The 16,213-nt window shown below is 38.7% G+C and overlaps 1 protein-coding gene across 1 annotated transcript in view; it reads right to left on the bottom strand.

The window, feature by feature from the left end:
- Positions 1 to 16,213, bottom strand: part of grid2 (glutamate receptor, ionotropic, delta 2) — a 548,960-nt gene that overhangs the window by 502,805 nt on the left and 29,942 nt on the right. The window lies entirely within an intron of this gene.

The raw sequence follows: 16,213 nt of genomic DNA, 5'->3' as shown, positions 1-16,213 counted from the left end.
TTGAAAAGTAATGAGTCACATCTAGCGTGTCCATTTTTCATTATTAAAATGAAAAATAAAATGTTGTACTCTAGTCTTTTTAGTACTTCCAAGGAATTGGAAGTACTAAAAAGACTTCCAATGCCTTTAACGTCAACCAAAACCATTAACATCACAAAAAACAACCAAAAAAAAAAAAAAACCCCAAACAAGAGGAAGACAAAAAAAAGCCATTAAAATATTACTTTTGATATTTGATAATAGCACACACCACGTAGTTCTGCATGTTAACTGTGTCACATAAAAAATCATAATCAAAATAATTTTGTACCTGTTTTACTCCAATAATTAACAATCCCAGCCTTTCTAATAGGTATCAATCACTGGTGAACCAAGAGAGCCACAGCCAACTGCTTGCCTTTTAAACAGGTGTTTTCGTATAATGACAAATTTAAATGCATCATGAGTTCCCATTCTGTTAAACAATTGCAACAATTCAATTTGGATTGTAAAATTGGATGCTAGATTCTTTAATAGTTAATGGAAATAGTTTGAATGCATCGCCAAAGCGGAATAAGCCGGAGCACCTTCCAGTGTTTTATTAACATATTTAGGACTAAGGTGGAACTGGTTTGAGTGCAGTCTTTAGCTTGAGCTAGAAGAAAAAAAAATCACATTGCTGCTGTTAGTCTGCTGGCCACAAGTACAATAACAGTCTGAGTCAATCTGTCTTTGTTTGCTTTGAACAATCTGAACAGAAGAGCAGGTAATGTTCAGATAAAGAGCCTTCCCCTCCAAACTCCATCTTTGTTTTGCTTTCACTTTGGAGTGGAAATGTTGCTGGGCAGCAGAAGTCTCGTTTTTCTCAGTGGACCAGTATGATTAAACTGTTGGTGCAGTTGTTGCTACAGCACCTCTGAGAGCTTTGGCCAGAAGGATTACCTATCCTTTAACTGTACAGAAGAAGATCAGCAAAACGTCTTAGGTAAAGATGCACTGTTGCTGCCCTGAAAGCGTAAGCCAGTTATTCTAGCTGTAAAACTGCAGTGGAGGATTACAAGATCACCAACAGCTCTTTTTGAGTTCATTTTAATCCTATTTGACACATCTTTGCACTAGTTCAATTTGCTAGTCTCTCATATTTAAAAAACAAATTACCATTCTTTTTCTTTCTTTTCTGTCACCAACGGCTAAAACTGCTCAATTCCTTTAGTAACTCTGGTTTCTCTTTTTCTTTTAAATTCCTTTTCACTTATTTTTCCTCTCCCTTAAAATAGGAGAGGTTATTATCAATTTTAACTTATTGTCAAATAAAGTAAATCAGCCAACTTGAGCTTTTCAAATCTGTAATGTCATGTAAAAATATTTTGAATACTGTCTAATTGAAAAGGTTTTGATTTTGGTCATTGTTTGATGAACAATGTCCACCGCAGCCTAACTAAGTCAGACTGATACAGTGTAATTGCTGATATCGACAGTCTATTTTACTCACATGTTGCCACAGAATCCTGATTATTATTAAGCAGTGTTGATTTTATAGTCTGTAAATGTTAATTTGATGTCTAATCAGTGAGTGAATAACACTGATTAAAATAACATGCAACATTGTTGGTGAATCAATATGACTTCAGAGTGCAAAATGGATGTTAAATAGGAGTGTTGATGCATTTACACAGATTCTGTGTTCTCAGTGATTACATGTTAGCCTGCTATTTTTGCCCGGGGAACAGACAGCCCACTTATTCAACCGTCAAGGCTGAAATGTGATCTTAATTAAAGGCAGCTGCAACTGTATATGAGCTTGAACAAAACAGAAAATTCATACTGTAGATAGCTTAACCTCTTATCTTTAAAAGAATTCTGCTACTGATAAAGTCAGGTTAAGCTTGTTTAGGGAAGCAGGCAAATGAAAGTGAATTCTCTTGCAGTAGAGATTGCAGAAACTAAACAGACGTCAACAAGGCGATGTGTCAGGCTGCAGTAAATATCTGAGTGATTTGTGGGCAATAAAGACAGGCGGAATTAGTTTTACTTGCACTGTAAAGTGTGGGGGATTGCAATATGAATTATAAATTCAATATAACTACTGAATTTTACAGATAAGTGTGAATGGTGCTTTAAGAATGTGTGCTTCTTAGCTTTTAAGAAGGTCTAGCCTTGGGACTTTGGGCATGGATGAATGCAGAATATTACAAAGTATCACAGTATCACCCCTACTATGAAAATGTTTTCACTTTATACTTAAAGGCAGATAGATGCCCGTGTCTTGGAGACAGGCCATAATCTTAGTAATACTGAAGACAGGTAAGGATAAAATGTAATTCCCGATATTATAGATGATGATAAGACAGGTTTCCTCAAAACTAAACAAATTCATGACAGTGTAAGGTGAGCCTTAAACTTATAGATGGTATGAGCAAAAATCAGTCAAGTCAAAAGTCCATTGTTTTGAGCTTAGATGCAGAAAAGGCCTTCGACTCCATTTGATGGGATATACAGGATACCTAGATGACTGAGAACCTTCACAGACATCTTTTTCTGACATTGCAACTATTTGGTTTTAATGAATCAAGAATAAAAATAAATAAAGGTATGACCAAGAGGGCCCATTCAAGGAAGCTGTCAGCAGAGGTGGCCTCTTAGTTGGGTCCTATATGCCTTATTTATTGAAGTTCTTGCACAAGCAACATTGATGCCTTAGAAAGAGTTCCCTTTTTTGAAAAAAGGGAGAAGAAGCAAGAGATTATACATATACCACCTGTATTTCAATGACATTTGGGGTGTTCACTGATCAGCCTGGATGCCCTTTTTGTTGCTTTGTTCTTTTTCTTTTCCCCATATTGCTGAAAAAATTGTAAAAAAAAAAAAAAATTGTAAAAAAAAAAAAAAAAAAGTTAATTATTTAAAATAAAATAAAATAAAAAAAAAACAATACAAACAAAGTTAAAAAAAAAAAAAAAAGGTGTCGCCTTTCATAGCTTGGTGATGTACAGTATGCCTCCGTCTGTGGGTTTTAAGCGTTCAGAAAGAACATAGTGACTCAGTAACTGTGCCAATAGAGTTTTTTTCCATGACCCAAAAATCACACTTGCGCTTTTTATAAAAAGCGGAAACTGTTACAAAGAGACCTGTGGGTGCAGCTGTGTGCTGTGCGCATCGGCAGTCAAAACTCCTCCAGGCCTGACAAATTTTATTCAGCAAAGCACTTCCACGGGAACAATACACAGTTTTGAATGTCACTCAAATCAACATTTTGGAAATATATTGGTCATAATATTGAGATCTATACAAACACATGAAATGCATACAGTCACGGTGAAGAGAAAGTATAGCCTCTTTCAATTCTAAGGTTTCATTTATCAGGTTAATTTAAAAAAAAATAACCTAGAAACAACCTCAGATGAATTACAAAACATGATATGACAAAAAAGTCCAAGTGCAGAAGCAATGTGTGAAAACCAATGTACACCCTTATTGCTACCATAGGAATTGAAACGGTAAGTAGCAGCGAGGTGTTGCTAATCAAATGCACTTGACTAATTACAAATTCATTTTATGACCTGGTAAGGAATATATAGTCCTGGCATGTAAAAACTTAGAAATGAAAGAGGGTGTACTTTCTTTCCACCATGACAGCAGATGTGAATGCATCTCAGCAGCATTTCCAACAGGTTCAAAGCCCACAGGTGCTTAGAATAGGACTCTCCAGCTTTTTGTAATTAATGTTTTGTGTCATATACTGTGCGCAAACAGTTTATCCCGAGGTTATCTAAATGAGAGTATTGAATAAACTTCATGGAAATGAAACATGCTTGTTCCAAACATGGAAAATGGTAAGTATTTATATAGCGCTTTACTAGTCCCTAAGGACCCCAAAGCGCTTTACATATCCAGTCATCCACCCATTCACACACTGGTGATGGCAAGCTACATTGTAACCACAGCCACCCTGGGGCGCACTGACAGAGGCGAGGCTGCCGGACACTGGCGCCACCGGGCCCTCTGACCACCACCAGTAGGCAACGGGTAAGTGCCTTGCCCAAGGACACAATGACCGAGACTGTCCAAGCCAGGGCTCGAACCGGCAACCTTCCGATTACAAGGCGAACTCCCAACTCTTGAGCCACGATCACCCCAAACATCATGAATACTGGTGCAGTGTTTCATCTTTGAACTGTTTCATTAATCTATTATTTATCTAATATGTTTATTTCCACCTCATTCCCTTTTGCAGACTCAGTGTTTTGTTATCTGTTTACACTTTACTCAAAGAACATCCCAAAAGTTAACTTAATAAAAACCTTACTCTAATTTTGTATCTAACTTTGCATCTTTACTGAGCTAAAATCTGTCATCATTTATATTTTGAGATCCATCATTAAGAACTTTTATTAACTTTGGTTTAAAGAGTATTAACTTGTATCTTTTGCTCACAGCAGAACCCTTAACAGTTTGCTAAGAAGTTTCACAGGGCATGACAGTTAATATCAGAGGAACAGAAGAACATACGCTCACGCACACACACGCACACACACACACACACACAGAAACAAACTAAAAGACCCAGGTCCACCCGAAATGCCAAATATAGTCTTAATAAGACTAAAGAATGACTATCAGCTGTTATAATTTATACAGATAAGACAGCTTTTTTTTCATTTATTTTTATCCTCTTTATATCACTTTGGTGTTGTTACCTCTCTGTATCTACATGATGTGCGTCTCTCTTGTATTCTACCCCATCCCTAGACACTCTCTTTCCTATCCCTCCGATTTTCTGTAGGTTACTTTTTGAATTGTATCATCTTGTTTTATTTACTGATGCCTTTATCTCCCGATCTCTTCTTCCACCATTCCAATCGCTTTTAAGGGGCGACCATGGCTCAGGGGGTTGGGAAGCGTATCTGTAACCGGAAGGTCGCCTGTTCGATCCCCGGGCTCTCTGTCCTGGTCGTTGTGTCCTTGGGCAAGACACTTTACCCTACTGGTGTTGGCCAGAGGGGCCAATGGCGCGATACGGCAGCCTCGCTTCTGTCAGTCTGCCCCAGGGCAGCTGTGGCTACAACTGTAGCTTGCCTCCACCAGTGTGTGAATGAATAGTGGCATTGTAAAGTGCTTTGGGTGCCTTGAAAAGCGCTATATAAATCCAATCTATTATTATTATTAAAATATTCTTCATCTATTTTGTGTCTCGTGATTCCATCTGTTTCTGTCAGGACATGATTCACTTCTTGTTCTCTGATCCTTGTTGTCATCTGCTATCTTTAGCTCATCTATGCTCTGTCTATCCACTTTTATCTGTACCAGAATGAAAGTGACCATACTGGCATGGATCTCATTCTTATCATACAGCTTGTAGATGTCACTGCTGTTGCTCTTTCTTTTCTCTTGTTGTGCTCTTTGTTTAACCTCCTAAGACCCAAACTCTTCCACAACATGCATTTTTAATTTCTCTTTGATATTTGGGCATATTGGGGCCCAATGAATGTAAAAACAAAGATTTACCAGATTTTTTTTTTTACCTTATTTTTAAGAAAAATAAGAGCCACATGGCCTGCATTTGTATAGCGCTTTTCTAGTCCATAGGACCCCAAAGCGCTTTACACTACATTCAGTCATTCACCCATTCACACACTGGCGATAGCAAGCTACATTGTAGCCACAGCTGCCCTGGGGCGCACTGACAGAGGCGAGACACAGGCGCCACCGGGCCCTCTGACCACCACCAGTAGGCAAACATGGGGTTAGTATCTTGCCCAAGGATATTTGACATGCAGCCCGGAGGCAGCCTGGGATCGAACCACCGACCTTCTGATTAGTGGCTGAACGGCTCTGCCACCTGAGCTACAGCCACATATTAGGATATTCGTTTAAAATCTTGATAGAACAGCAGCAGTTTACTCGTAAGTGGATATCGGGCCCATGTAGAGCAAAATTGAGTATTTTGGTCTAAATAACCCAAAATGTGATGTCCACATATGTGGACACCAGGTCCTAGGAGGTTAAATCTACCTTTTTTTTAATCTGCTTTTTTAGTTGGTGAAATTATTCAGGCTCAACCTAAGTAATTTTGTCTAGATAGTTGTAACTTTCCATCAAATGGTCTTTTGCTTTGCTTTACTTGAAAGATATTCTAGTTTTTAAAAACAAACAAACAAACACTCTTTCTTAGATATCTTGGAAGTCTTGTGTTCAATTTATGTTACAGTGGTTGTGTGTGTTTGCATAGGTATTTGCCTACACAGAACTTATGGAGAGGGGTTTTCAACCTACGGAAAGACACCAACATGGAGTCCTGTAAATACCCAACAGTAGGGCTGCACGATTTTGCATAAAATGAGAATCACGATTTTTTGGCTTAGAATTGAGATCACGATTCTCTCACGATTTTCTTTTCCAGTATAAATAATTATTGCACTTATTAACTGCACATAAACTTCGTAACAGTTTAGACTGAACATAAAAACAATAAATAAACATAAAAACAACAAATGTCTCACGTTTTGTTGTTGCCGCAAAATGTTGTACTGCTTGAAATTCCGTCTCCACCGTTGCTCGACACTGCGTGTATAGAGCAGGTAGTGCAACAATAGAAAAATAGTTGCGGGACGGCACTGTGTAGCATTTGTCTAGGGTGTTGATCATTTTCCTAAATCCCTCATTTTGCACAGTGTTGATGGGAGCCATATCTTTGGTCAGGTGATAAGTGATAGCCTCCGTAATTTCTTTGAGTTCGACATGTATAGGGAAGCGCTGTATAAGGTTCCCGTTATTGGTGTTTGGGTGGTTGACCGGAACGGATTTTCTCCTGTCACTTTCTCGTCATCCCTGACGTGCTCTCCGTTGTTTTTCCCCTGCTAATTTTAGCATCACACGGCACAGCTTCTGTATCACGTGGTATAAGGCTCCGCCCTTGTCATTTGTTGAGCATGAAGAGTGAGCGCTTGTTTTCATGCAGATTACGTCCCGGATAAAAATGCGGTACAATCGTCGTCGTCGTCTTTTTTTTTTTTTTTTTTAATCGTTGTCATTTGGAAATGAGATCGCACATAAGTATGAATCGAGATCGCGATTTTCTAACGATTAATCGTGCAGCCCTACCCAACAGTATGTAGCTTAACATGAATTACATTATGCATAGATCAAAGCAGTGAAGGTTTCAGGTTTGAAAAACAAAAGTCGCATCCTTGTTTCCGTGATGTAAATGAGACCCTGACTCGAAGGCTTCCTTTCCTCAACTTCTCAAGTCAAGCAAAAACATATAAAGCATACAGGAAGACCTATAGGCACACAGACACAAAAAAGGCTCAAGTGGTTAGTTAAATTGTTGTGTCATTTAGCTGCCACATTACATGCATTTTCTCTTTCATTGCCTTGCACATTCCCTCGCATCTCCTGTCCCTTTTGGCTTCTGTAGTGAAATCAAAAGCCCTGTAATAAGATGGAGATGCTGCCAACTCAAGTTATCCCTCTGGCTGAGACAAGCAGCGAGACAGGAAGGCATGCATCCAGGAACACATGCACACACATGCAGGCATACAGAAAGACACAAAACACAAGCAAAAGCAGGGACGTATTTAGATTGGTTGAATTAAATGTGAGATCCTTGAAATACATTTCTTTGCCATTGCACTACCAATGGCCAAATCAAGGTCCAGTGAGTGTTACTCACTATTAAGGCAGCTATGATACAGATAACCAGCCTGACATGATATTATTTACTTTAATTTGTATCTTGCACACTAAATAGTTTACCCCTCTACCCCTTTATTTTTGCCAAAAATTAACTGCCTTGATCCAAAAGCAATGACTTAAAACTCTTTAAGCTTATTTGATGCTTGAGTTCATGATATGATACGACCAAGCAGAAGAAGCAACGCCTGAAATAGATGCGAGGAGGTCAGTCATACAGGATACACCTTGCTGTTTTCATGCAGTCAAGAGTGCAGATTCACTCACTCTTTCTGTGGTTATACAGGAATGTTGCAAACAATGTAAAACTATTTACCTCGTACTTTTTTCAAATGGGTTCAAGGGTTCAGGGTGTTGCCTTTCACACCCTGGAAACATGCCCAGCTACCCTGGACTGGAGCCAACACTGAGTGGCAAGCTTACTGGAAATATGAACCAGTCTACCCAAGGCCTAATGTTATTTATTTTTTTGTGCTATCTGCATTATTGTGCTAAAAGGGCACTCGGTCAAGGACAAACATTAAACCTACTGCAAAATTCTGTGCGGCTTTTATCATTGTGATATCTTGAATGTTTTTCTTTTTCTCCAGGCAGATAATTAGTATCAATAGAGGAGTCACTGCTTTATTTTATTCTTAAACAGATGCTCCAAGTCTAAGAGAGCTCACTTACAGTTTCACATCAGTGGCCATGTGGCAGACATCAAAGCCTCTAGGAAAGAAAACTCAATTCCAAAGTGGCAACCTATGCACCTGGTATATGGTCCATATTTAGTGACTGAAACCGCAATGAAATAAAGGCTCAGTATTGTTGGGTCTGTGTTTCCACAAGCCCCGCTAAGTATTTCGAGAAAATATTAAACAAAGTTTAAACTTAAAATGGGGCTCAATTGTGCCTTGTGATTTTCTGAAGCCATCGCCCACTGGCTGCTTGATACAGATAATAAAGTAAATGTATTACATCAATAAAACTTCCAGTGCAGGAAAACTCCATAAACAGACTTGTATATTGCACTTGTATTGAAAAAAAATGTGTAGTGAAATGGTTGAACAGCCAGCTTAGTAAGCTATACTCACATGCATGCACTCACAACTCCAAAGAGACACACATTCAAACAAAGCATCTGTTTAATAGCCCAGAGTAAGGAGACTGTTCTTTTTGTTTCATCTGGAGTTGGAATGAATTTCTGTAAACACTTGGCCCTGTGAGAATATATGACACTGCACAAAGGATAGTCTCAGTGAGATTTAGATAGCAGGATACACTTCAAACACAAAAACACTGATGCACACATATAATACACATAATCCACAAATCATTTTAAGGTTGTTACAAATCTCATTCTGAAATGACATGCTTTGTCAAAAACTTTCACTTTAAACTATTAATGAAACCAAACTGTGTGTCCCTCTGTTTCTAAGTCGGCCTTATAAATGTATTTGGAAATAATTATTCATGTTTTTGTTTCATCTCGCTTAGACTATTGTAATTCCTTGTTTACTTGCTTAAGTACTGCCTCCCTGGAACGACTGCAGGGTGTTCAAAATGCTGCTAGGCTTCTGATAAAGCATCACAAATACTCCCATGCCACTCCCCTGCTGATTCAACTGCATTGGCTCCCTGTCATATTCAGGGTGAATTTTAAGATCATAATCATGACTTATAGGGCCCTGCACGGTGTAGCTCCAACTTACATAAGTGATCTTCTTCTTCCTTATCACCCCAGCAGCTCCCTGAGGTCTTGTGGCCAGGGGTTGCTGGTTGTCCAGCATACAAGGTTAAAAACAAAAGGTGACAGAGCGTTTGTATCAGTGGCTCCCAGACTCTGGAACTCGTTCCCTTTGAGTTTGAGATCTGTGGACTCAGTCATGTCTTTTAAAAAGCAGTTAAAAACGTATCAGTTTAAACTTGCTTTTGGTTGATTTTGTTTTGTTTTAGATTTTAATGTCTGTTTTCTACCTTTGTAAAGCACTTTGTGATTTTATCTTGAAAGATGCTATATGAATAAAATTTTACTTTACTTACTTTCATGTTATCATGTCGCTATGTCTTGTGGGTGGATGAAGCTCAGGGGGCACAGGTCATCTACTAATTGGAAGGTTGGTGGTTCGATCCCTGGCTGCTCCAGTCTGCATGCCAAATATCCTTGGGCAAGTCGCTCTCCAATGCATGTATGAGTGTGTGAGAATGTTAGATAGAAAGCACTTAAGCATAGAAAAAAAGTGCTTGGGTGAATGAGGCATGCTATAGTTACATGCTTACCAATTATGTAGCTATAGTTCTCTTGTGACTAAATATTGTAGGCAAATGCGCTGTATGCTTGAGCGTATGTGTGCACATAAATCTCCAATTCCATCAAAGTCGAGCTTGAAACCTGTGGAACATGAACTCTGACAGTTAGCCTGTCAACTTGAAAATCAATGCCGCACGCTTCAACTGTTATAAATGATGGACAGGCTGTCATTCAAAGACAGCAATAAAGGAACTGGATAAAGAAAAGAAAACAAAGGAATCCAATAGTTTAAAAAAAAATCGAGCCACACATACGACATGGAAAAGCTGGGTTAAAGGAAAAGAACACGTCGGCAACAGTATACACTATGAAACGTGCTCCAGATTTTCCCGGGTGAGCACAAATGAATGACACTCTTTGATAGACCTGAACTTGTCAGCTAATGTGCTGTTCAAGGACAGATCGTGGATGGATGGCTCGAGACGAAAACTTCTTAATAACTATCTAGAGACAAAACTTCCTAATAACAGTGCTGTCACAGATTGATGGAATCAAAACCATCCCTGGTGGGAGTGACAGTCCTTTTCTTTCCGTGCACATTAATTTGTTCAAACTCACATTTCCCCTTAGACAAACACCCCATTCCCACTGACGACTACCTGGAAAAGAACTCAATTCTTTATTCACAGCTAACAACTGTGACCTGAATATGTCGCTACCAATTCTTAGATTGCCGCGATACTGGCCACTGAATGATGAGCTGCATTCTAAGGCACAAGCTCTCAAATCATATTATGGATGTTGCCACAATTGCTGCTGCGAGCAATTCAGAACTGTAGGAGAGCAGTTTCTTTTCATTAGTGTGCATACTACAACCGCAATTCCGAAAAAGTTGGGTCATTGTGTAAATTGATACACAAAAACAGAATGCAACACTTTGCAAATCTCATAAAGTCACATTTTATTCACAAATGTTATCATTTTAAACCCTTTAATGGGAACTATGCCATATTTGACATGAGTTTTTTAAGCTTTACGGTATCAGCATGATCTTTTTCCTGAAACACCTGAAAAGATTCCACAGCACATTTACGGATAATACAAAATGATACAAATTAAAGGCAGTAATGCAAATGTATAATTATTCATTTTTTTAAAAAAGGGTTCGACAAACACTACAGTTTCCAAAGATTAGAACTTCCTGGTAATTAGTTTGGGGTTTACAGTGTTAACAATTGTTTGAAATATGTGGATGGCAGCAACATGTTTCAAATAAGCTGGCACAGGGGGCAACAAAAAGTTGAAAAAGTGTTACTAAAAAAGAATCAACTGAAGGAACATTTTGCAACTAATTAGGTTAATTGGCAACAGGTCAGCAGCTTGACTGGGTATAAAAAGAGCATCTAAAAAAGTTCAGAGTTAAACTTGTGGAACTATTTCAGAATAATGGTGCCCAACAAAAAATTGCAAAGACTTTAAATATCTCATCATCTACATAACAAAATATCATCAAAAGATTCTGAGGATCTGCAGAAATCTCTGTCTGCAAGGGACAAGGCCTAAAAAATGTTGGATGCATAAGATCTCCGGGCTCTCAGGCATTGCTGGATTAAAGACAGGAAAGTTTTGTATGATGGAAATACTGCATGAAATCTGAAGCACAGTCCACCGTGCCATCCACAAATTCAGGTTAAAGCTCTATCGTGTAAAGAAGAAGCCATATGTGAACATGATCTAGAAACACTGCCACCTTCTCTGGGAAAAGCTCATTTAAAATGGACTGAGGCAAAGTGGAGAGATGTTCTGTGGTCAGACGAATTAAAATTTGAAATTCTTTTTGGAAAATACACACACACACACACACACACACACACACACACACACACACACACACACACACACACACACACACACACATCCTCTGGACTAAAGAGGAGAGGGAACATCCAGCTTGTTATCAGCACTCATTTCAAATGTTTGCTGTTACATGCCCGGAGTAGGGGTAACCCAGACATAACATGAGGTGTGACTCCCTCACTCCTACCACTCCCAAAAAAAGGCCTGCAGCATCAATTCAAGATGCCAAACAGCAGTTTATTCACTTCTGAGGTGAGCAATGCCAAAGCAACAAACAAAAGTTTCCCTAAGAAAAGTAAAAGGCAAACAAAAGACAGTTTTCCAACCTATACTCGTAACAAATAAACATGAGGAAAAGGACTGTAAGGAAAAAAGGTCTTCTCATTCATACTAAACTGCTACACAGTGCTCAAGATGTATATTGTTTAAGTATTCATAATTCACAGTTTACAAAAAGTATTTACACAAGTCTCTCAGCAAACCACACAGATATTAGAATATATTCAAGATTCAACTCCTAGCTTCTAATCAGGCTTCTAAAACAAACACTCAGCAGATCACAGCGTTGGTAGCAAACTAACTGCTGGCACTTTGTTGGGTGCAGAGAAAGCAAGAAGAGCATGAGATGGCTGTCAGATAAAGGCTAAGAATCTGCTGTCCATCCAGTCATTGAACCCAGACAACCCCACTAACTTCTTCAAACCAGTCAATCAGCAGTTTCCATGTGATTGTGGATCACCTGAATTAGGGCTGAACGATTATGGAAAATAATCTAATTGCGATTTTTTGCCCCAATATTGCGATTGCGATGCGATATGCGATTATTTTTTAAGGTCTTTGTCTTCTGTATTATTAAACAAAGACAAGCAATACATCATATAGTATGGCCAATACTATATTACATTAATTTTAAACTGTTCTTTCCTGGAAGACAGACCTCTGTTATGATGACATGAGGTGATGCATGAATTGATGACTGACATTTTTATTTAACTTCTTCAATCACAACAGTATATTTGAACATACACAATAGTTTATTTTTAGCTTACAAACATCTGAGCATAAAGTGCTGACAAGGAACCCTGGTGTAAACATTAAAATGAAAGTCAGTACAATGTGCAGATTGCAGAAATATACATAAAAAAAATCAGTGGCTTTACCACACTCAGTTTTTCGACATCTGTGAACTACTAGACAGTCATTCAATTAAAAAATAATATTAAATAAATAAAACTAATAAATAAAAAATACACACATCTTACTGATCTCTGCAGTCAGTAACATTACACATAAAGTGCAAACATAATAGCAAATGTATAAACACACACACAAACACGCCTTTAAAGTTTAAAGGCGTGAAATTGGACGGTCTAGTTCTGATTAGCGTCACCGCTGTCTCGGTGGAGTTTAATAAACTCGGCCGTCTGCTTCTTGCTATCTAAAATATAACCAGACACTGGTGTAAATTCTCGACTGTCTCATACTTCTGTTTAATAAGTTTTCTGTTTGACGTTTAGTCAGCTGTGTGAAAACCAAGGAGGAACCCACCCGGGGGATTAATAAAGTTTTATTTTATCTAATCTAATAACTTTAATCTCAGCCAAACCGATTTACTCACGAACAAACAAAACACTGAAAAAAGCCCAACAATAACATTTTTAGGTTGTCTAAGTGACTTATATATTACGTTTAACCCGAGCAGCGAAACTCCGCGGTGATCTGAAAATGATGTGCCGGGAGTTGTGCCGTTCTCGGCCGCATCAGTAACCCTCGAGCTCCCGGCTAGCTGTCGAGCTGGTGGGTAGCAGACGCCTCTGAAAACGTCGAAGCACTTTTGCAAATATGGGATATCTTGATAAACCGAGCAGATATTTGATGTTTACACAACTACTTTCTCGCCTGAAAATATGTTAAAAGTTTATTTTGTGACCCAGAAAGATTAGTATGAGTAATTTTAAAACTTAGTAGCGGCCGCCATTGCTGGAAACTGGAGTTTGGCTGGGCCGCGCTATGAATTCTGGGATATGGTAGTAATTTGGACAGCCTTCGGCGCATCGCTGTGACATAATCGGTCTACAAATGCGGCCTCAGGAGGATGCAGCCCATGAATTGTATAATATAATCGCAGTATAATCGCAGCCTTTGCGGTTAGAAAATTGCACTTGATCATGTCGCGATATTATCGCAAATGCGATATATCGTTCAGCCCTAACCTGAATTAGGGCTGGGCCATATCATACCGTTCACAGTAATACCAGTATAATGTTAGGCAATGATAAGAAAATGAAATATCGCGATAGAATTTGGGTAAAACGCGCATGCGCAGTGCCTTTGTTTTCATATGCACATGGCAGAAGAAGCATGGCGGTGACGGAGAATGAGAAGGGCGAAAGTGGATTGTTGAATGAAACAGATGAACCAGAATTGGTTTGTAAAAATGCTGCAACTTCAGTGGTGTGGAATTGTTTTGGCTTTTGTTCCGTCAGATACACACCAAAGCACAATTTTTGGTAGAGCATGCAAGCATTATTACCGTGTTTTTCGGAAAATAAGTCACTCTTAAAATCCTTTGATTTTCTGAAAAATCGACAGTTTCCCTTATAATTCTTATACATGAATTCCGGTTGTGCTGACTGACCTCGAACCGATTTTATGTGGTACAGGGCGCTCGAAAATCTGTCATAAAATGTTTTACTATGACTTTGCTAAGCTACGAAGCTACACCACTTTATGGATTGTCGGAGCATTACGGCTACCGTAGTCAGGAGATTCGTGGAGTGATACGTACTGTGCTTCAACATAATATTACCATATCGTGTGTGTGTATAACCTCTTTTTAATTTTGTAGATATTATACGTGGTTATGCTGAGGATATGTCAGCCAATTTCCACTGGAAATGCCTTCTGGTTAAACTGTCAGCAAGGAATTTTCATTTGCACTGTTAAATTTTTATATAGCTTTAATGCACATACAAAACAACTGCTTGTTTTAGTAAAAATACATTGATGTTGTTGGTTTTTTTTGGAGTTGTAAAGTATTTTGTCTCACGTCAATTATATCGTCAGTTATATCGTTATCGCAAATTTTCAAATATATATCGTGATAAATATTTTTGGCCATATTACCCTGCCCTAACCTGAATTTCCTTCTCTGATGCACATGCATTCGAATATAAAACTGGTAGCTTTGATGTTTGGAATGACAGGAGGACTTGACTTGGCTGGTTGCTCAACTGGTTGTAATCTGGTTGCAGTTAAATCAATGCATCAATGTGAATTTCTGTTTAATGTGAATTCTCGTGAATGTAGATGACAAGAGATTTATCAAAACCAGATTACATGTAATTACAGTACCTATTTGACCGCACACTGATAGCAGGCATAACCATCTTGATATACCAAAGTCCCTTGAGTTCTATTAACAGAACACATTCCTGAAAAGGCCACACTTAAAAGTAAAACAAAGCACTTTTGCAAACATCGCTATAATCGACGGCAGCTACAGCGCACATTCCCGCATGACAAATTGAAAAATGTGGAGAAGTGACAGACTGTAGAATATTGATGGGATATGATGCAGGATCAAGCCAGCCCAGCTAGTCTTTTGTGTGTGTTCAAGTATGATGTGGTGTTTATTGGATGACTATATTTAGTTCATTCCCCTGCGCTTCATTTTAAGTGGACTCTTCTAAAAGAATTATCTGCTGTCACTACAATTCTCTATGGATGCTGACGACTGTGTAAAACACTCCATCCCCATACGGGCCTACACTAACCAAGATGCACACACAGTTGAAGTGATCAAACATACCGCTTAATTTCTGCACACAACAAAGAGCGGCAGCATAAACCTCTTCTTACCAATACTTACCAAAACGTGAACAAACAAATGTTCACCTCTAAATAGGATTCGTGCTCGTGTCACAGCAAGAGAATATTGAAAAGGACAATAACTCTCAGTAGCTGTTTAGCAGATGGAAAGTGTTTATGAAAACAACTCGTATCAGTGCGTTGGATTTACAATATATGCTCACAAGAATATAAACCCCTCTCATTGTGCAGCACACCCAGCTCTGGAGTCCTACACCAATTTTCTCAACCACCACTGCACCGTTGCGATAAACGTTAAATCAATCTTTTCTGTTTTGTGTTGTTTGTTATGACACATTCTCTCAGCTCACACCCAGCCTCCGTGGACCTCTGACACCTTACAAATAGAATTTTACTGCGAAAGCAGAGAGGGTGAAAGAGAGAGAAAGGCATAGAGATAGAAAGTATGAAAAAGAGACTGTATACAAAGGCAGTGGAGATTGAAGAGGAGGGTGACGAGAGATATGACAAAGAAAGCAGGGATATAAGGCGGGGAGAAAGAGAGCAGTGAGGATGAAGGCAGAAAATAAGGCACAACAAAGAAAACAAATAGCTGATGTTGTGCTTACAATTCTGTCTCTC

This window comes from Rhamphochromis longiceps, linkage group LG12, assembly GCF_057381845.1.
Source record: "Rhamphochromis longiceps isolate RC_006_pf linkage group LG12, R_longiceps_female_GT1.1, whole genome shotgun sequence".
Taxonomy (NCBI): domain Eukaryota; kingdom Metazoa; phylum Chordata; class Actinopteri; order Cichliformes; family Cichlidae; genus Rhamphochromis; species Rhamphochromis longiceps.
The sequence above is the reverse complement of the archived record's forward strand: the minus strand, read 5'-3'. Positions and strand labels throughout refer to the sequence as shown.